This window comes from Rhynchophorus ferrugineus, unplaced genomic scaffold, assembly GCF_030347505.1.
Source record: "Rhynchophorus ferrugineus isolate W39M unplaced genomic scaffold, kcgeb_rfMv2 rfM1, whole genome shotgun sequence".
Lineage (NCBI taxonomy): Eukaryota > Metazoa > Arthropoda > Insecta > Coleoptera > Curculionidae > Rhynchophorus > Rhynchophorus ferrugineus.
In genome coordinates, this window is record NW_027472580.1 from 94,652,447 (window position 1) to 94,676,233 (window position 23,787).

The 23,787-nt window shown below is 32.1% G+C and overlaps 1 protein-coding gene across 2 annotated transcripts in view; it reads left to right on the top strand.

Annotated features, from left to right (window-relative positions):
- Positions 1-23,787, top strand: part of LOC143192873 (tyrosine-protein phosphatase non-receptor type 13) — a 218,237-nt gene that overhangs the window by 66,533 nt on the left and 127,917 nt on the right. The window contains exon 2 of one of the 2 annotated variants that reach the window (XM_076398648.1): positions 3,399-3,457. The exons of the other annotated variant lie outside the window; for it this stretch is intronic. The gene's annotated coding sequence lies outside the window, so the exon portion shown is untranslated. The remainder of the gene's footprint in view (positions 1-3,398; positions 3,458-23,787) is intronic. 2 annotated transcript variants of the gene reach the window in all.

Consider the following 23,787-nt stretch of genomic DNA (forward strand, 5'->3'; position numbering starts at 1 on the left):
TTTTTTTATCTGGACTGCGCCTACAGTTTAACGTGGGCTCCAAACCACGGTCCTCAGCATTAAGCTTACTGATTGACGAGTGACCAACTTAGAAATCATCCCAGAAGATATCCGGTCTTACCCAGCTTGGTTAATGGCGTGACTGGGATCATTTTCCTTGTCGGATTTCGCACTCTTGCCAAGAACAATCACATACATAAATTTACGACCATGCCCCAGCAGGATTCGAACCCGCGGCTACCGCAAGAGTAGGAGAACCGTCCTGTCGCCTTTACCACTGCGCCACCAAGCCGGCCGCAGTTATTTTTGAATATATTTTATGTTACGAACTATGAAAGAAACTAAGAATAGATCGAACCGATTGATTTTGTTTTATGTTCGACATCGAACAAGGTCCCCCGTTATCCCCACGAAAATAAAATTAAAATTGACCACTAAACCGTCGAACTCCGAAATATATATCGGGAAAATCTTGCAGATTTATGATGGCGAGGCGTTACAAATTTATTACCTTCCACTAAACGCCTAGGACGCTCGTAAATTTTATCCGCTTTTTTCCGACGGACAAAAGGAAAATTTTCAACTTCGAAGGGCCGCTCCGGACCGAGAAAGACCGGGAAAAAGTGACGCGACACGACTTGATTTAAACGGCGATGTGTTTTATAGGTGAATTTTTATGGGGTCGGACTGAAAAGCGTCCTCGAATGGTAATACAGAAAACAGTTCCTTTGGCCCGCATATATTTCGACATGCTCTGGGCGTTGTTCGCGACATCAATCTATTTTTGTGCCCCTCAATTTGTCAGACGCGAGCTTTTAATATTTGTTCGCTAGCTCTGTTTATTTTTGAACATTCGTGGAAAATATATTGTTACGAGAAATTATGGTTTGATGATTTATTGAAGGACCATTAATGTGTTACTCTAGTTTCGTGTACCCAGTAACTTTAAACGATAGGAAAATTTAGCCTTCAAATAGTTTAATTAAAGTGTGTATGCACATTTCGTTGATATTATAGAGAAGAGAAGACAGTATTCGACTAGCTAGTTTAGCGCGGACATTCTTAAATACAAGATATTATAAATATAAAAAATGATATAATACAATAAAAGCTTTTCTTTGACGTATGAAAAATATTAGCGAAAAAATAAAACAAAATTAATATCGAACTTACTCAACTATGTATATTCACATATTATTGGTATATTTCTTTTGTATTTGGCTTTTTCACACTACCTATGTGCTCTAAATATACTACGTAGTCTGGATTTTGCTTTTGTAACTTTATATTTTTAAAGTACTCGCCACGATTATCGATATACTTTTGCATACGCTTAAACCAATTTTCAAGGCATTTATTCCACTCCGAATGACGTATCTTCAAAACATGATTTTTGAACGCTTCAATAGCTTCTTCAGGTGATGAATATTATTGACCACGCAGTTTATTCTTCACGGATGGTAACAAAAGGAAGTCATTGGGTGCTAAATCAGGGCTGTGCGGCGGATGACCCATCAATCCGATGTTTTGAGTGCTCAAATAATCTCTTGTTTGAGAGCTCGCATTGTCATGATGAAGAACAATCCGGCGTCTCTTGTTTGTTTACTCTATTTCACCGAGGACTTCTGGAAAACAAATGGTTGTGTACCTATCAAAATTTACTGTTGTACGATCCTCTGGAGGCACTGTTGCAATATGACCAGTTTTCCCGAAGAAACAGGCCACCATTTTCTTTGAAGTGCTTCGTGCGCGGACAATTTTTGTTGGATTTGGTTCATCTTGGAACACCCATACAGTCGACTTTTGCTTACTTTCGGGCTCAGACGAATATATCCATGATTCGTCACCTGTCACGATTTTATAAACGTCTTTTGAAGCACCGTGATTGAATTTCTTATGCATTTCTTTGCACCAATCGACACGAGTCTTTTTTTGAGCTATCGTGAAATTGTGTGCGATCCAACGCGAATATAACTTTCGCACAGCTAAGTGTTCATGCAAAATCGCATATATGCTGGTGGAACTAATGTTTAGGGATGCCTCAATCTCACAATAGGTGACATGACGATCTTGCTTAATCATTTCGCATATGGCATCGATGTTTTCTGGTACAACAGCCGATTTTGGACGACCTTCACGAAACTCGTCGGACAGTGAACTACGACCGATTGAATGATTGAATTCACTAAACTAGCGATACACGGTGGTTTTTGATGGAGCTTCATAGCCAAAAGTCAAATTAATTGGATTGATACACTCTTGTTTTGATAATCCACGTCGAAAATCGTAAAAAATCATCGCACGAAACCGTCAGATGGACTCGACAACAGTGTTGTCAATTCCTGAAATGTAAATAGTAACCCTCGTATTTACATAACTACTAGGAATACTGACGATATTGATATATACAATTTGATACCTAGCAAACGGTGTTATATAATTAGTTACATTTTACATTATCTGCCATTATGTTTATTTATTTATTTGTATATTATAGACACATCAGCCTTAGGGACTATTTAGGGTCTGTTTACAGATATACAATATACAACACATATACAGTATCAGTTAAAATATATACTGCTATTACAAGTATATTGCAAGATGACAAGCAAAATATGTAAAAGCATACAGATACATGAATATATGAATGCTTCAGTATATTGGTCGCAAAATCCATGACACTGATCAGTTTAAAAATGTTATCGTTATTATAATTTTCGAGCAATTTTGTATCAATATAGTGATATTTGTAACAGATATTTGTACGTTATGTTTTGTATGTATGTACAATTTTTTAATAAACCTCGTACGTACTTAAAGTAACTTCTAAACGTACTATTTAATTTTGTCTAAGCTTATTGTATTAGAATATATCAAATTCTGCTACCTAATAGCCAATATGAAGGCAAACTTAAACTTAAACTAACAGTATGAACTAACTATATGTTATGTTGACATTATCTACTTAATTCTAACTTTAAGAGAAACTGTAAAAATACAATTTGGAAGTTAAATCAAATATTTAAATAAATAAAAAACAAATATTTTCTGTTTTTTACATTAGTTGGGAGCGTGTATATATATATATATATATATATATATATATATATATATATATATATATATATATATATATAGGAATTGGGCATACTGATATAAGTAAAATTGACATTAACAAATTTCAGTGATATATCTGTTGCCTTTTATTGCCTACTATGCCTTTTATTGATGGAATATTGGCAGTTTGGAACAGATATAAAAGTGATACCAACTTCAGGTTAAATATGTTAAATGAATTTTAATGTTAAATGAATGTTAAAATATTTAACGTTTTAGCCAACATGATAAAAAATATTTAGCAATATGTTTTAATATTTTTCTGTTTTTTTTTTCAGTGTTAATCAGCAATCCTCAGACATATGATCTGAAAAACACCATCAACAAAAAGTTTGAGGTAAATAATATTTATTATGTAGTTTATTTTTAAATGAATCATCACTGATTCTAAATAAAAATCAGAATATTTTATAGGAGACTTTTTTTACACTTTAGAAAGTCTATCGTGTGATGCGATATAAAACCATTTTTTTATTTGAAGCTTTTTTGTTATGATTTAATTATTCTGTCCTTCTAACTGTTTTTTGACAATTTCAACACGTGAGATATAGCGTTTTTGTGTTATAATATTAGATGTATAACTTAATTCATATATATTTTTTATTATTATTTCCAATGTTTAAAAAATATTTTTAAAGTACTGGAATTAACTTGAAGCGTTCTTGGCGTCAATGTTGTCTCTTTTTAAACGTATAATTATGTTGTTGAATGGTCAAGTAAAAAAAATATTATTGTGTAATATATGTATGTGTAATGTGTGTATAAAATACTATTATTATGTACATATTTTATTTTTATCTTTTTAATGTTATATATTTACTCAGTAAATTATGCAGTTATATTATTAAGTATTACAATGGGTACATCAAGTAAAGATGCAGCTCCTTTGATGAAAAATAGGAATAAAAAAATAAATAAGCAATGATTAAATATAAAGAACGATTAGATATTGTTCAATGATTAACAAGTGTTTTAACCAAACTAGAATAACAATAATAAAGTCGTTGCGCCCCCGGGGAATCGAATCCGCGACCCCCGCGTGTGAGCTGAACGCTCTAATCACTACACCATAGGGGCAGCTGCCTGCAATATTTCTACGGCTTCCCATATGATATGGTTAGTGCTTAAAAAGCAAACTGAATGGTTTTTTCGTTGAATGACTTTGGTAAGCAAACGCTTACTAAGATCTTCTCAAAAATTCAAGGGTACAGCGGTCCGGTCTCTATTTTCATCATCAGTTTACCTAAATAAATGTATAATATATAATTAGTTGTCTGTACGTCCCCATAATGTTTAAAGCAATATCCTCTCACTCCTAAACGTTGAAGATTTGTGTCTTCCGTCACATAAGCTTAGCACTAACATTATACCCAAATATCTGATTATTTATTGTACATGCCTTTGAAATTTTAACGTTTCCTTCGATTTCCCCGAATCCACCATCAGATCCCGACTTGGTTCAAAATGGACCATCTTGGAAGTCCACTCTTTCGAATAAAAAATAATTTTCAAAAAAAATATATATGTAATAACCCTTTAGGCCTTTAGGCTATAAAAGACCACCACGACGACGTCTCGCTCTCTTTTCTTTTCTCTACTCCCTTGTAACAGTACCACTTCCACAGCGCTATGTATCATTTAATATCGCAATAAACAAGTTTTTGTTCAACCAGTGTTTTCAATTCTCGTGTCAATTCCTTCCACAAAATCGTAGTGAGTGTTCGGACAAACAATCGCATTGGAAGCCACACATTCCGACCGACCGACTAGACGAATATTGTTACATATATACACATGTTCTTGTTTATATTCATGATGGCTAATCGTAATTTATGACTTGCTTTCTTAGAATTTCTTCTGTTGCCTATTCGGCTATGAAAGTCTCGAACTGAACATCTTTGAATTCTAAACATGAATGGACGTAAACGTAACTATTTGCGACATTTCTAATTTTTTCCCATCAACGTGCCCGAGAGCTTCGGTCCTAAACTCAGGTATTATTTTCGAATAGAAATTGGGACGTCGTCTGTTTCGCTTTTCTGTTTCTTCTTGTTTCGGATAGTGAATAAAAAGTAGACGGTTAAGGGACGCGAACGAGGGAAAAAAAAGGATGACTGGTTTAGGAGAAATGAGAATATTATAATGTGGAACACGGAATGTTTTTATTCTGTTGGAGATTTCGTCTCGACTGAATATAAATGACGGTATATCAGCTTAGATGCGATGGGAATATTCGCGGATAATGGGAAAGGGAACTAGTAAGGCGGAAAAGTCGGTGTAGGTGCGGAAATCTCATGCAGATATCAATATTTGAATGAGGCCGGGGGCCGATGGTTAGCAGAACTATTCAGCTTTCGTTCTTCGGTGGTTAATAGAGTTCAGTCAGGTTAAAAGAATGCGAGGTTCATATTTTATCGGGGATATTTCCCATTGTGTTATCAGAGCGGGAAATCTCCAATACTGGAGAACTTCCTTGTCAGATTTAAATTTCGTGGATTCGTTATGTTTATTTGATATTTCCCCATCAAAGATTTCTTCCGCGTTGTTAAGCTTTTTGATTTGGTTTAAGCAATAAAAAAAATATTCCAACGATTGTCCAAATTTATTTGGGCTAATAAATTTATTAGTTTTTTTATTCACCGAAGTACTGTATAAAGACGTCATCTACTATAGACTGTTTAAGTTATTAAATCATACAAAAAATACTTAGTTTGTACATTTTTAATTAGTGTTAACATATTTTAACTGAATGAGATGTTATGTTGTTAATTTTTCATCAAAAAACTTGATAAAGTAAGAAACTTACGGACGAATTGTTAGAAGTTAATAGAAAAAATAATTTCGTCGTAAAATTTATTCAAGTAACGTTATTTTTTATTAGTTTGCATCATTGTCGGATGGATATCTGGGGAAAATAAAGAATTCCACGTGTAGCCTGGATATTAAAATCCGAGAAAAGTAATGAGACAAAACATAAGGCGACTTAAGCTTTCGTAATAAAAACTTTTTAAGACGTTCGATGCCGACTACAGGCTTTAGAACAATCACGACAGTTTAATTTTTCGATAATATTCGGTGTAAGCTGAAATTGCTTACAATTTGTCGTTCTGGCATTTTTTTAAATCGTTAAATATCTTTTTACCTACAAACCAAGAATTATTTTATATAAATTAATTTTCGCAAATCTTCAGTAGTTACAAATTGTTTTTATTATTTAATTATTACATTGTTACTAGTCGTTTCCGACTAACCTACAATTTGCCTTTATTATAACGTAAATCTAAGTATATAACTTGTTTATACATGTCATTGCTGTATTTTTTTTTAATTATATAGACCTCACTACATAACACTACACAAGATCAGATAGTTTGATTCTTTTGAGTCTGTGTCCTGTTCTGCTAGTATCCTATACTTTATATGTACTTTATATGTGTATTATGTACTGATAAATATGATTTTCTTCCCATTAATCAGTACATTTTCCTATATTTCGATTCCAGCTCTTTCTTTTTCTCTTTATATGTTTCAGCGAAGTTTTGCATCAAGATTCATTCCGAGTCAATATTTAGCGTTGTTACTATACGGAATGATAGTATTATTTAATGTTATTGGTGCTTGTACGGTCTGATTGTAGGTGAACTGCACATGTACAGGTATACTTTCATTAATTTTTATTTTCCAAGCTTGTGTCCAATTATTTATATTTTCACTTGCCTGTTGTAATTAGTAGTTAAGAATGACAAAAACAGTAAAAAACAAGAATCTAGTGTTGAAGTGCCGCCAACAGCTGAAATAAAACATGATTTTTTAAAATTGTAACCCTTACAATGTTAAACCACAACAATCTGCCAAGTGTACTGTGGCGACCTTGAGGCATGTCGAATTTTACATAGTGGAATAACGATCTACAACATACCCAGAAATATAATCCCAGATGTTGAACACGGGCGGGGTTCCAGTAGCGCCAACTAGAACCCGATAACGAATAGCTGGCAACTCCGAGACGTTTATCTCGGATGTTATTGAATGGTACTTCCATTCATTCAGTACTCGACCATGGTTTGGTTTAGACGTGCCTCCATCAACTGCCCAAGCTTCGTCTCCAGGTAACACCGCTGCCATCCGTTTTATTTATTTTGTATTTTCCACATTTTTATATTACTTCAATAAATAACGATCACATAATATAAACACCACTGTTTCATTTCGTTTTACCTCCATTCACCGAGCCATCTAATTTACCCTAAAGGACAATAAGTATAATATAAGATATAATATATGATATAATATAATATATTATATATGATATAATATATTATATAATATATAGGTCCAATCCAAATAAACTCCTAGTAGGCAAAGGGAGACTTTAAACTATACAAAGAAAATATTACAAAAACAGTTCTAATGGTTAATTGGTCTAATAAACTATACAAAAGAAAAGACATTACAACTCTTATACATATTTAAGAAAATTAAACCATTTTCTTAAATATGTATAAACGCAGTTACTAGTCGCAATTCAATTGTTTAACTCAATATAATCCTCATTAATAAATTTATTTTATTTAATGAATATATTCGTCAGCAAATCAACACGGAACAATCATCGATTTATTTATTTATTTAATTTAATTCCGATTTTAACGAATATCGCGATAAATCGCCAGTCATCAGGAGCCGACGATTGCCAGATCGGCATTATAAATTTCAATTTTATAGCCCCCGGCGGTCCCCTAAATCGTCCGGGAACATTCTCGCCGGTGGCGGGATGGGCGAAAAAACACCGTGAACCGTTCGCTTTTCGCTGCCATTAGCGCGATACCGTCTCGGAAAGGGCTCGACGATAAACAGAAACATTAAGCGGTGAGTTATAAGGATACGCAGGTTCGATTCTTTTACGACGGGGCCTCCTCCAGCCTTAATTATTCGGTTTCTTGCTGGTGGGTGTTAAAGGTCGTTGATATATCTAATTTGTTTCGTTACTTACGATTAATTGTTTTAATATTGGTTGACATTAATCAATATTATCGAAAAAAATCGTTTTCAATTTTAGGGTAAATGATGTGACTCGGTGAATGGAGGTAAAACGAAATGAAACAGTGGTGTTTATATTATGTGACCGCTATTTATTGGCAACTAGCGACCCGCCCCGGCTTCGCACGGGTGCAATGCTGATACTAAATTAAATACACTACAGAAAAAATATGAACGTTGTATATAAAAACATAGCGGCCCGCTCCGACTTTGCACGGGCATAAAATATATATGCCTATGTCACTCAATGAAAACATGATTAAAATCGATCCAGTATTTTTGGTTCATTCATTACTGCCCTTGGCCTGCACGCATTAAATTTGGAGTAAAACAATTCCTCTTCCCCTATACTTACTATGAAGATTTCCTGCTATCTTTGGAATATCTAAATTCATACAATTTTTATTACATTACACATTTTTAAACGCAAATTTTAAATTTGTAATATCTCCGAAAATATTTGTTTAATTTACATGCTGTAAGGAACCATATTGATCTATATTAATTGCACACTGTATTTAAGGTACTTAATTCGATAAGGATTAATGCCGTATCGCTTAAAATAGCTTCGTAAATAAGCCATTTTCTCACGTAAAAAGTAAACAATAAAAATGGTTAATGTGGGTTATCCCTAAAAGATAAACATATACCATCGCGGACTTTTTTGTAGACCTTTTTATGGTGTACAATACTGTAGTACATTAATTTGATCTAACTCGTAGGGTTAGGCAGCGTTTTTGCTAATTGCTAAATAAGCCTAAAAAATAGGTTAATTTACGACATCACGTTAGAAACCTCTAAAATTAGCAATGTTGCCTTAGTATATTATGCATGTATTATACATATAAACCTTCCTCTTGAATCACTCTATCTATTGAAAAAAACCGCATCAAAATCCGTTGCGTAGTTTTAAAGATTTAAGCGCACATAGGGTTATAAGGACAGAAAAGGCGACTTTGTTTTATACTATGTATAGATATAAAAAAATGTGAAAAATACAATTATATAAAAACGGATGGTAGCGGTATTACCTGTAGACGAGACTTGGGCAGTCAATGGTGGCACGTCTAAACCAAACGATGGTTGAGCACTGAATGAATCGAAATACCCTTCAATAATATCCCAGATAAAAGTCTCGGGGTTGCCGCCAGCTATTCGTTGTCGGGTTCCAGTTGGCACCCCGCCCGTGTTCAACATCTGGGATTATATTTCTGGGTATTTTGTAGACCGTTATTCCACGATGTAAAATTCGACGTGCCTCAAGGTCCCTACACAATAAACGATAATAAAACAAATACTATGAGTTGATCCAATTTTGTAGTTTTGTTGTGATATATTCTTATGATCAAAAAATGTTTAAGAGATAAAAAATCCTGGAGCCCTACACAGGATCCTGAATATAAGCCATTGTCGAACATGCCAAAAAATTCATCAAAATGGTCCAACCGTTTAGGAGGAATTTATAACAGTTTGTAGCTTAGGGCTGTGTTATTATAATTATGATATCACCTATGAGTTAGAGTTCTAGACGCTTTTTTTTTTATTTAATGGTATCCCCTGGAGGCCTGATCCATCTAATTAACAATTGTTTATTCAAGTAATATACTTTACTCTCATTAGAGAAGAAATGCTGATGTATGTTCTGAACAATTATATACATGCCTGTATCTTTCACACTATACAATAAGATTTCTTACATTGATATGAATTATTTACTCACCACTAGTTGTTTCCTCTCTCATCACTCTGTTTTGGAAATTTTCAGCATTGCATCATAATCCCATGTTCAGACACTTTCATTCAAGTGAATAACTAAGCTGTTAATTTCCAATCTATCTAACATTTTTTCATAATTCCATCATTTGTCAATTTCTTCTTCAATGTGTCTGATCAAGTCATCCAAACCATTCACCAGTTCATAGTTAACTATTTATGGTTCCAGCATGAAGAACAATATATCTGCAATGAATTATTAATGAATGTTACGACTATTATTATTAATAAAGCTTACTCAATTGTTATTCCAAATTTTAAATTTTTTATCAACTTATATTAGCTTAACTCTATGTTTATTATCATCTTGCACTCAGCGACCAATAGGTATATTGGTCCCGTTCTGAAATATCCATGTCTCTTTTAAATACACAAATTGAAATAATAAGTCTTCCTTGATTTTATTATATACTTTTAAAGATTATATTCTTTCAAGAAAAATATCTGGAAGTTCCATTAAACCTCTTCGTAAGATATATTTACACCATTTAAATCCTATATTACTCAACAGTGTATGAAGTGTATGTTCTACAGCCCTTAAACAGCTGCATATTTCTAAGCTTTCTATGCATACTTTCCAAAATAACAGTTTCCTCTCAAATAATTGTATTAAATTATGTTGATTGAAAAAAACTACTCGCTGTTTTATGTTTTTCATATATTTGATCTCTAATAAAGCCAACGTCAATATTGATTCCTCACCCTCTTCGTATGAAGACTGTTTCTTTTCGGTGAATCCAAGATTATTTTTTTCTTTTTTTTTGAGATATTTCTGTGACGGTGTTCGGAATTTTCAGAGTTTTTGAAGTGTATCAAAAGAAGCAAAGCGTTAAAACAACGATTGCGGGTTTCTAACATGTACTATATAATGTGTATAGTACATAATGTGATCATATTGTGGCTCTTTTTAACTGGAATAAAATGAGAAGGAACATATTGTCTTATTCTAAAACGAATTTACAAATTACAGCAGGCAATACATTAAACATATTGATGACGTGAGTTCAATGTTATTTTGATGAACCATCCGGACTGTGAATGTCAAATCGACTATCATGTGGATGATTCTTCTGGATTAACCCATGCGTTCTTTTTTTGGAATTGGCGTAGTAAGACTGTGACGTTGAAACTGTTCGAAACGGCATATTTGTTTGCATAATTGTTTGGTTGAATTGATTTGAGCTCACTAGGTCTTCGAACTCTTTTGGTCTTCCATGTTGCTACTTGACGTCAAAATTACCACTTTTAAATCGCTAAACCAAAGCCTACTTTAGGGTAAATGATGTGGCTCGGTGAATGGAGGTAAAACGAAATGAAACAGTGGTGTTTGCATTATGTGACCGTTATTTATTGGCTATATAAAAAATGTGAAAAATACAAATGATAAAACGGATGGCAGCGGTGTTACCTGGAGACGAGGCTTGGGCAGTCGATGGTGGCACGTCTAAACCAAACGAGGGTTGAGCACTAAATGACCCGCAATACCCTTCAATAACATCCCAGATAAACGTCTCGCGGTTGCCGCCAGCTATTCGTTATCGGGTTCTAGTTGGCTCTGCTGGCACCCCGCCCGTGTTCAACATCTGGAATTATATTTCTGGGTATTTTGTAGACCGTTATTCCACGATGTAAAATTCGACATGCCCTAAGGTCGCTACATTACTATTCATATAGCCATCACTATTCTTTTCGGTTCTGCCAATATATATCACGGGTCAAAATACATGCAAGCGCCGAAGGTATTGATTTTAATCGAAAAAGGCTAATAGGTAGTATTGTTAGCGCCTGTGGTAGATCTGAATAAAGTGAAATTGTGGTTTCATCACTACTCAAACTATAACTTATTGACATGCATGCTTTTAACTTAGCCATCACAAGCACAACTTTTCTACAACTAAGTTATGTGCACGCCTAGTGGCAATAGCTTTATTAAAACTAAACCAACTATATGTTATTGCGAGATATAAATCATATTTGATACGTCGTAATAAGTTTACACTCATTTTTCAGTAAGTTTCCTGTTTTGCCGGCGAGAGAAAACAACCGACTGCGTCGCGGCAACGCCACTTCCAACAAACTCCAACCCCATTACCAGTCGAACTTTAAATGTCTCACTTGAAGCGTGCTAATTGATTAAACCGAAGCGATACATTTGTCATGGAAACTGTGCTCGGAGTTGAATCTGAAAACTTTTTCCCGTCTTTCCTTCTCGGCCCTACGTCGCAGGATAATGGGCAACCGGCGAACGTTTCACCTTTTAACCGTCGCCTCCCCCCCTCATCGCCGAACTTCGACAGAGCCGAAGTTCCAAATAGGTTTTTTCACTTAAGCAATGTTTGCCGTACTTCTATACATTATTTCCGTTCAACTTTTATGTTGGGCGCATTTTAAAACAAAAAGTTGTCTCCGAATCAGATTTCGACCCTCAGACATATACTTAACGTCGAGTTGGCTGTGTAGGTGGGCTTTATCGAGGAGATTATTATTTCAGTAATACAGCTTGGCGATCATCGATTTTGTTTTAGCGTTTTTTTTCTTCGTTGCTTTTGGGTTGTTGGTGTAATGAGGTTTTTGATATGGGTCGATGGGCTTTTTTTTTGGTTCCTAATTATTTTTTAAAGATATCGTCAATCATTAGACGCTACTTATCTTATCATTCGAAGTATTTGTCGGAAAATCGACCTGTCTTTAAGACCATCCAAGGGTCAAATGAACAAATTACTTTTTCAGGTTTAACAGTATTATTTAAAATTTTTTTTTTAATTTTAAAGTATGCTTTTTACCAACGAGGGTTTATCTGGACTGGACCTACTGTTTAACATGGGCTCCGGTGAGTGACCAACATAGAAATCATCCCAGAAGACATGCGGTCTTAACCACCTTAGTTACTGGCGTGACTGGGATCATTTTCCTTGCCAGATTTTCCACTCTTAGTAGCCGCCTAGTACAATCACAAATATTAAACAATCACAAACATAAATTTGCGATCATGACCCAGCAGGATTCGAACCCGCGACTATCGCAACAATAGGTGTACCATCCTGTCGCTTTTACTACTGCGCCAACCAAGCCTATTTAAAAGTTATGTTGACGTCAATACATATTGGACTGTATCTATGATTTGTGATGTTTAATTTTCTTAAAAAACATAGTTTTCACTTGATAGTTTTCCACGAAAAACCTTTTTGTTGCTATCGGCTAAAGTACCCTACTAAAGTGTGGTCTACCAAAACTTGTTCCATTTGATATCAATACTTGCTAATAAGTATATAACTATAATAATGCCAAGCTCGAGTAGCGCTTGAAGAGCTAGCAATTGCATGTTTAAAAATTACAATAGATTTACTTTTAACAATTTTCTGGAGAATTTGGCTGAGTATGTTACACACTGTGCTTGCTACCTCCTGTATATATTTTGTTATATTTATTGTTACATCTCTATCTCTCTCAGTTTTTACAAGCAAATTTGGAAAAGTTAATTAATTTAATTTAATTATTGCAGAGGGAAGGGGACCTATTTATGGGGATATTTGAAAATACTATTTCTATAGGTTGTGTTAGTAATTACTTTTCGGTTATTTACTATTGATAGTTAAATTTTGGTATCAAACCAGTGTGACCTTATGGCATCAAAGCAATTTAAATATCGTCCAAAGATTCTAAAACAAGGTACTGCAAGATATTGTTGATGCTTCTACATATTCGTAATGACAATTTGCATAAGGACCTAAAGGTAGAAATTGTTGATAACGTTATCAAGGAGTATGCCCAAAGACACGAACAGAAGCTCCATCAGCATATCAATGTTGAGTTTGTCCAGCTTCTATATAATGATGACTTAGTCAGATGATTAAGGAGAATAAAACCATCTGATCTGGTTCAGTGAATTAGTAATTCTCAGTGACATAGATGTTAAGCTAAATGTGTCGACGGTTAGATACGTACTTTGTAATTTTAGTAGCATAAATTGGATAAAAAGAAAAGCATTATTTTTTATTTATTATAGTGCTATAATACATAATAACAGTAAGATTTTTTATGTCTTCGCACATAACTATAACTGTACCTCCATATGCTTTATTGTCTAGCTTAACATAATTTACATTCACATAAAAAGGTTTTCTAGTACGACTATAAAAGGCTTGGTACAAACTCTCGAAACATAATGAAAGAAAAAGGGGACAAAAACATCGAGAGATCCTCTAAACCAACGAAACTTATTTGCTCTCAATCGACATCCGACATTCCTCCCATCGGCTGAAAGAAAAAACCAGTCGACGAAAGCACTTATACTCGTTTTCCCATTTAGAAAATGCTTGGTACAAACGTTCGAAATACAATAAACTAAAAAAGGAAATCAAAAGAATCAAGTTCCAGCCAAATATACATGACTCTTGATGTTAAACTCAGGTGGAAGCCACATGTTAAGATAAAATGTACTGATTATTGTGTAGATTTGCAGCCTTGTTAGTATGTGATAACCTTTTGCCTTCCCAGTAAAGCTTGAAACCAGTGTGGGCTTATGGCATCCAAGCAATTGAAATACCGTCCAAACATTCCAAAATAAGCATATATACTGCAAGATATTGTTGATGCTTCTTCGTATTCGTAATGACAATTTGCATAAGGACCTAAAGGTAGAAATTGTCGATAACGTTATCAAGGAGTATGCCCAAAGACACGAACAGAGGCTCCATCAGCACATCAATGTTGAGTTTGTCCAGCTTCTATATAATGATGGCTTAGTCAGATTATTTAAGAGAATAAAACGATCTGATCTGGTTCAGTGAATTAGTAATACTCAGTGACATAGATGTTAAGCTAAATGTGTCGACGGTTAGATAAGTACTTTGTAATTTTAAGAGCGTAAATGGGATAAAAAGAAAAGCATTGCTTTTAATTCATTATAGTGCTATAATACATAATAACAGTAAGATTTTTTATGTCTTCGCGCATAACTATAACTGTACCTCCCTATGCTTTATTGTCTAGCTTAACATAATTTACATTCACATAAAAAGGTTTTCTAGTACGACTATAAAAGGCTTGGTACAAACTCTCGAAACATAATGAAAGAAAAAGGGGACAAAAACATCGAGAGATTCCCTAAATCAACCAGACTTATTTGCTCTCAATAGAGATCCGACATTCCTCCCATCGGCCGAAAGAAAAAACCAGCCGACGAAAACACTTCTACTCATTTTCCCATTTAGAAAATGCTTGGTACAAACGTTCGAAACACAATGAACTAAAAGGAAGTCAAAAGAATCAAGTTCCAGCCAAATATACTTGACTCTTGATGTTAAACTCAGGTGGAAGCCACATGTTAAGATAAAATGTACTGGTTATTGTGTAGATATGCAGCCTTGTTAGTATGTGATAACCTTTTGCCTTCCCAGTAAAGCTTGAAACCAGTGTAGGCTTATGGCATCAAAGCAATTGAAATACCGTCCAAAGATTCCAAAATAAGCATATATACTGCAAGATATTGTTGATGCTTCTTCATATTCGTAATGACAATTTGCATAAGGACCTGAAGGTAGAAATTGTCGATAACGTTATCAAGGAGTATGCCCAAAGACACGAACAGAGGCTCCATCAGCACATCAATGTTGAGTTTGTCCAGCTTCTATATAATGATGGCTTAGTCAGATGATTTAAGAGAATAAAACGATCTGATCTGGTTCAGTGAATTAGTGATACTCACTGACATAGATGTTAAGCTAAATGTGCCGACGGTTAGATAAGTACCTTGTAATTTTAAAAGCGTAATTTGGATAAAAAGAAATACCATTATTGTTAATTTACTATAGTGCTATAATAAATAATAACAGTAAGATTCTTTATGTCTTCGCGTATATGTTTTACTGTCTGGCTTAACATAATTTACATTCACATAAAAAGGTTTTCCAAAGCGAGTATAGAAGGCTTGGTACAAACTCTCGAAACATAATGAACAAAAAAGGGGAAAAAACATCGAGAGATCCTCTAAACCAACCATACTTATCTGCTCTCAATCGAGATCCGACATTCCTCCCATCGACCGAAAGAAAAAACCAGCCGACGAAAGCACTTATACGCATTTTCCCATTTAGAAAATGAATCAGGCCTCACATAAATCCATATCTAATGTTCTCGCCTGGAAAAACCGAATGTTCGATCACTCCGGGTCGGATCGCGTCCTAATTCCTGCTCGCATCCCGCATCCGTAAGTGGTCCCGTTCACCGGGCCACCGAAGGCAAAAGACAACAGACCACACACCATCTCGGCAACACATCGCTGCCGCTGCCGTCACGGTTGTTGCAGAAGAGCGCGCCGTCGGACGGTCGACGCGCGACGTCTCCTGCAACCACCAGTTAAGCCTCAAGCGACGCCCCCGCATCTCAGTCGTTCGCCAGCGTCGGTGGCATCGCGACGGCCTCAGCCTCGTTACTCCGGTCGCGAGATTCTGGTTACTTTCGTCCGAGCCATGACGAGTTAATGCCGTCGTACGTCTAGTCTGTGTGACGGATTTTTCGTGGTCAGCTCTGTGGTGAGGAGGTTGCGTCGGTTAGGAGGATGTCAGAATGGATGGGTTGACGGCCGCTCGTCATAATTGGTTTTACGCCAATTAACAGCTAATTGAACACTGGCTTAATTAATTTGTTTCCGTCGATATACTCATTTTTTTACTTTATAGAAAATTATTTTTATACTTGTTTTTGTTTAAATCAAATATCAACATCACAAAATCATTGAATCATTGCATTATAACATATATATGAAATATTAACCCTATTTAGATTTGGAAATGTTTGAGTATTTGATATTTAATAAGTGTCATCTATGGTCACTAATTATTCTAACGGTTTACTATTTTTTTTTAAATTAATTATTTCCGAAACAAAATTAAATTACTTAAGCTAGAGTTAAGTGTAACGCTTATACACTAAACAAGTTCGTGTGATTTGGTTCGCTCCAATCTTCTGATTTCCTGCGTGTTGTCCAGTAACTACATTGATTCCACGTTGCTATGATTTAGTAACCTTATTTCAGGTTTTACAGCGAAATCTTGGATAACACCGTAAACTAATTTGATTTCGAGGTCATAGTGCAGCTCTTCGTTGGTTACGCAGCGATAAGCATTGGTAATTAATCGTAGAACTTTGTTTTGGGTGCATTGGATTACTAGTTGGTTTGATGTTTTAGTGTACCCCATAGGTCCAAATTGGTTAATACAACTGATAAACCAATCTCTTTTATTTTTTGTCAAGTTGAGAGTATAACTTTTTAATTTTTTAAATTTATTTCATTGTTTTTTTTGATCTATTATTCAATTATATTACTAAAATTATGATCTGAAACAATAAGTTCTGTTGAAATTAAAAACTAAATGTTTTTACACTGGTGTTTCTTTGGTTCTAACATCTTATTTATACTAATATTTAGGTGTACACTTGTACTATAATCTGTTCTTATACTAACACAATATTATTATAATAGGTCAAAAGTTTTCTTGAATCTTCTTGTCAGTCTATTAATGACCTTTGGAGTTTTCTAATAATTTGGTTAATGCCCATAGGTCCATATTTGTTTATACAACTATAAACCAATCTCTTTTATTTTATGTCGAGTTGAGAATATAACTTTTTAATTTTTTAAATTTATTTTATTATTTTTTGATCTATTATTCAATTATATTACTAAAATTATGATCTGAAACAATAAGTTCTGTTGAAATTAAAAACTAAATGTTTCTACACTAGAGTTTCTTTGGTTCTAACATCTTATTTATACTAATATTTAGGTGTACACTTGTACTATAGTCTGTTTTTATACTAACACAATATTATTATAATAGGTCAAAAGTTTTCTTGAATCTTCTTGTCAGTCTATTAATGACCTTTGGAGTTTTCTAATAATTTGGTTAATGCCCATAGGTCCATATTTGTTCATACAACTATAAACCAATCTCTTTTATTTTATGTCGAGTTGAGAGTATAACTTTTTATTTTTTTAATTTATTTTATTATCTTTTGATCTATTATTCAATTATATTACTAAAATTATGATCTGAAACAATAAGTTCTGTTGAAATTAAAAACTAAATGTTTTTACACTGGTGTTTCTTTGGTTCTAACATCTTATTTATACTAATATTTAGGTGTACACTTGTACTATAGTCTGTTTTTATACTAACACAATATTATTATAATAGGTCAAAAGTTTTCTTGAATCTTCTTGTCAGTCTATTAATGACCTTTGGAGTTTTCTAATAATTTGGTTAATGCCCATAGGTCCATATTTGTTCATACAACTATAAACCAATCTCTTTTATTTTATGTCGAGTTGAGAGTATAACCTTTTAATTTTTTAAATTTATTTCATTATTTTTTTGATCAATTATTCAATTATATTACTAAAATTATGATCTGAAACAATAAGTTCTGTTGAAATTAAAAACTAAATGTTTTTACACTGGTGTTTCTTTGGTTCTAACATCTTATTTATACTAATATTTAGGTGTACACTTGTACTATAGTCTGTTTTTATACTAACACAATATTATTATAATAGGTCAAAAGTTTTCTTGAATCTTCTTGTCAGTCTATTAATGACCTTTGGAGTTTTCTAATAATTTGGTTAATGCCCATAGGTCCATATTTGTTCATACAACTATAAACCAATCTCTTTTATTTTATGTCGAGTTGAGAGTATAACTTTTTATTTTTTTAATTTATTTTATTATCTTTTGATCTATTATTCAATTATATTACTAAAATTATGATCTGAAACAATAAGTTCTGTTGAAATTAAAAACTAAATGTTTTTACACTGGTGTTTCTTTGGTTCTAACATCTTATTTATACTAATATTTAGGTGTACACTTGTACTATAGTCTGTTTTTATACTAACACAATATTATTATAATAGGTCAAAAGTTTTCTTGAATCTTCTTGTCAGTCTATTAATGACCTTTGGAGTTTTCTAATAATTTGGTTAATGCCCATAGGTCCATATTTGTTCATACAACTATAAACCAATCTCTTTTATTTTATGTCGAGTTGAGAGTATAACTTTTTATTTTTTTAATTTATTTTATTATCTTTTGATCTATTATTCAATTATATTACTAAAATTATGATCTGAAACAATAAGTTCTGTTGAAATTAAAAACTAAATGTTTTTACACTGGTGTTTCTTTGGTTCTAACATCTTATTTATACTAATATTTAGGTGTACACTTGTACTATAGTCTGTTTTTATACTAACACAATATTATTATAATAGGTCAAAAGTTTTCTTGAATCTTCTTGTCAGTCTATTAATGACCTTTGGAGTTTTCTAATAATTTGGTTAATGCCCATAGGTCCATATTTGTTCATACAACTATAAACCAATCTCTTTTATTTTATGTCGAGTTGAGAGTATAACTTTTTATTTTTTTAATTTATTTTATTATCTTTTGATCTATTATTCAATTATATTACTAAAATTATGATCTGAAACAATAAGTTCTGTTGAAATTAAAAACTAAATGTTTTTACACTGGTGTTTCTTTGGTTCTAACATCTTATTTATACTAATATTTAGGTGTACACTTGTACTATAGTCTGTTTTTATACTAACACAATATTATTATAATAGGTCAAAAGTTTTCTTGAATCTTCTTGTCAGTCTATTAATGACCTTTGGAGTTTTCTAATAATTTGGTTAATGCCCATAGGTCCATATTTGTTCATACAACTATAAACCAATCTCTTTTATTTTATGTCGAGTTGAGAGTATAACCTTTTAATTTTTTAAATTTATTTCATTATTTTTTTGATCAATTATTCAATTATATTACTAAAATTATGATCTGAAACAATAAGTTCTGTTGAAATTAAAAACTAAATGTTTTTACACTGGTGTTTCTTTGGTTCTAACATCTTATTTATACTAATATTTAGGTGTACACTTGTACTATAGTCTGTTTTTATACTAACACAATATTATTATAATAGGTCAAAAGTTTTCTTGAATCTTCTTGTCAGTCTATTAATGACCTTTGGAGTTTTCTAATAATTTGGTTAATGCCCATAGGTCCATATTTGTTCATACAACTATAAACCAATCTCTTTTATTTTATGTCGAGTTGAGAGTATAACTTTTTATTTTTTTAATTTATTTTATTATCTTTTGATCTATTATTCAATTATATTACTAAAATTATGATCTGAAACAATAAGTTCTGTTGAAATTAAAAACTAAATGTTTTTACACTGGTGTTTCTTTGGTTCTAACATCTTATTTATACTAATATTTAGGTGTACACTTGTACTATAGTCTGTTTTTATACTAACACAATATTATTATAATAGGTCAAAAGTTTTCTTGAATCTTCTTGTCAGTCTATTAATGACCTTTGGAGTTTTCTAATAATTTGGTTAATGCCCATAGGTCCATATTTGTTCATACAACTATAAACCAATCTCTTTTATTTTATGTCGAGTTGAGAGTATAACTTTTTATTTTTTTAATTTATTTTATTATCTTTTGATCTATTATTCAATTATATTACTAAAATTATGATCTGAAACAATAAGTTCTGTTGAAATTAAAAACTAAATGTTTTTACACTGGTGTTTCTTTGGTTCTAACATCTTATTTATACTAATATTTAGGTGTACACTTGTACTATAGTCTGTTTTTATACTAACACAATATTATTATAATAGGTCAAAAGTTTTCTTGAATCTTCTTGTCAGTCTATTAATGACCTTTGGAGTTTTCTAATAATTTGGTTAATGCCCATAGGTCCATATTTGTTCATACAACTATAAACCAATCTCTTTTATTTTATGTCGAGTTGAGAGTATAACTTTTTATTTTTTTAATTTATTTTATTATCTTTTGATCTATTATTCAATTATATTACTAAAATTATGATCTGAAACAATAAGTTCTGTTGAAATTAAAAACTAAATGTTTTTACACTGGTGTTTCTTTGGTTCTAACATCTTATTTATACTAATATTTAGGTGTACACTTGTACTATAGTCTGTTTTTATACTAACACAATATTATTATAATAGGTCAAAAGTTTTCTTGAATCTTCTTGTCAGTCTATTAATGACCTTTGGAGTTTTCTAATAATTTGGTTAATGCCCATAGGTCCATATTTGTTCATACAACTATAAACCAATCTCTTTTATTTTATGTCGAGTTGAGAGTATAACTTTTTATTTTTTTAATTTATTTTATTATCTTTTGATCTATTATTCAATTATATTACTAAAATTATGATCTGAAACAATAAGTTCTGTTGAAATTAAAAACTAAATGTTTTTACACTGGTGTTTCTTTGGTTCTAACATCTTATTTATACTAATATTTAGGTGTACACTTGTACTATAATCTGTTCTTATACTAATACAATATTATTATAATAGGTCAAAAGTTTTCTTGAATCTTCTTGTCAGTCTATTAATGACCTTTGGAGTTTTCTAATAATTTGATTAATGGTGCCCATTTCTGAAATTCCTTTTGGCCAATCTAAATGCCATAAGGACTTAAGAATGTGTTTATGCAAAACAGCTTTGTGGTAGGTTGAAAACCTAGAATCTCTTCCAATACCAGTCTATATATATGAGTGTATTTGATATTAATACAACTTAAATTATGTTTAATAATTTATTTGTTTTTGGCGGGGCTCTAATTTCACATTTCATTTTTGAATATTTGGTAAATGTACTAAAAGTATTAAACGTTTTAATTAGTAATCAGCAGTCGTAATTTTATATTATGTATGGCCGCTAATTTACTAATATCATCCCTTTGTTATTGATTGATATGACTTTATGATATTTTAAAATTTACCATCATTATTTAATCAGTCATCTTAATGATATTACTGAAATTACGATCTGGAAAAGTAATTATTAAGTAAGTTATATTGAAGTTAAAATCTGATGATTTCTACTATAGAATTGCTTAGTATCTAACAAATTATTATATTTACGTGTACATTCGAGTCCACACTCGATCTTAAAGGAGTCTATAGAGCTCGACTAGCTATAAAGAATGATCTGGTAAATAGTGTCCGTTGCTAAAGCATTACGAGACATTTATAGTGAATTATATCTAAATTGTTCCTTTTGGTTCAATTCATATTTGAATGCCACAGGCTTAAACATTTGTTTGTAGAGAAATACTTTTGGGGGAATATCTTCCAAATAGCCTATAGATTTTCACAATTAGATGTTTATAGTAACTTAGACTAAATTAGTTAACATGGTAATTAGGTGAAATTAAATTATTACACCTGATTTTGAATTAACTTTAATTATTTTGTTTGTAAATTTGATTTTATTTATTGCTATATCTCTATATAATTTGGAACACAAGCCATTTGTTTTTTTTTCAATAAAGTTGAACTGCTTTTGCTTTGCCCCATACTACGATCCACAATGTTTTACCATTTTTTGGGTTTACCTTACGAGTTTCTATAATTTCTGGTTTAATAATTGAATTAAATGTCTAATATCATTGAGAATTCTACAGAGATCTAAACAATTCATAATCGGAAGCTATTATATTTGAACCATATATTGGATGTATCAAAAAATCCTAAGCTTTAACATTATACAATTCATGACATTTTATTTCAGTTTCTTAGCATATATAGAGATTATATCCATTGCATTATAGCATACAATATAGCATCCACTATATTGTATGGTGTTCATGTTATTTTGTCTAGCCCCTGTATATGTTGACCGACTCTTTTGTTTTAAATTGCTTTTTATAAATATTATTTTTAATCGTTAATCGGCAAACACACGAGGGAAAAAGGATTTATTCCAATATATTCGTTCATATATATATATATATATATATATATATATATATATATATATATATATATATATATATATATATATATATATATATTTAATTAGTTACCGCGAAAGATATTCGGTAGGTATTTTTATTTATCTGATATTTTCCATTATTTCCATTCACGAAAAAGTTTTCCAATACGACAATAAAAACTCCGATATACATTTTCTAGAAGCAATAAAAATATAAAAAACATCGAGAGTTCCTCTGAGTTAAACAGCCTTATCTGTTTTAAATTGAGAATCGATTATTTTCCTCCAAGACATTATTTGAATTACAGAAATCGTGAATCACGAAAAACAAAACTACAGGAAGTTTACTTCAACAAAACGCAATTTAATAAATGTGGACTACTTTATCACTAGATGTATTTACGCAAAGTAAAAAGCCTTGATCGAAAAATAGTAATACTTTTAAAATTCAACGAAAAGTCTTTGAAATAATAGTAAGTAGTTTTTTTTGTTTAGAAAGTAGCCAGAAATTTAATGGAGCTAAATCAAGCAAATAGGGTAGTTGCTGAGCTGATTAATTTCCAGTTCTGTTTAAGAAGGTACATGATTCGCGGTGAAGTAAAACAAAGTGTTATTGATTCATGATTCCACTCTTGACACTAAAAGCATGTAAAATAATTATTTCTTTAGTGATAGTTTGACCAGGTGGAAAGAATTCATATTATATATAACAACACTAGGCCATAGTACTGAGAGTGTTATTAAAAACTAAATTAAAAATTGAGTTATATTAAATATATTAGTTATACAGTGTACTTTGATATAAGTGGTGAGAATTCAGACCTATCATAGACATTCATTTTCGCTTCTTCGAATATACATGGTCGTATCAGTCGTGCGATATAACACTTTTGTCCTAAAAAACGACTAAAAGGATTTACATGGTCGTTGTTCCGTCTGGACGGCTTATACTTGTAACAGGTCAATTGAAAATTCCCTGGCCTACCATAGTAAAACATGTTTTTTTGGCAAAATTAT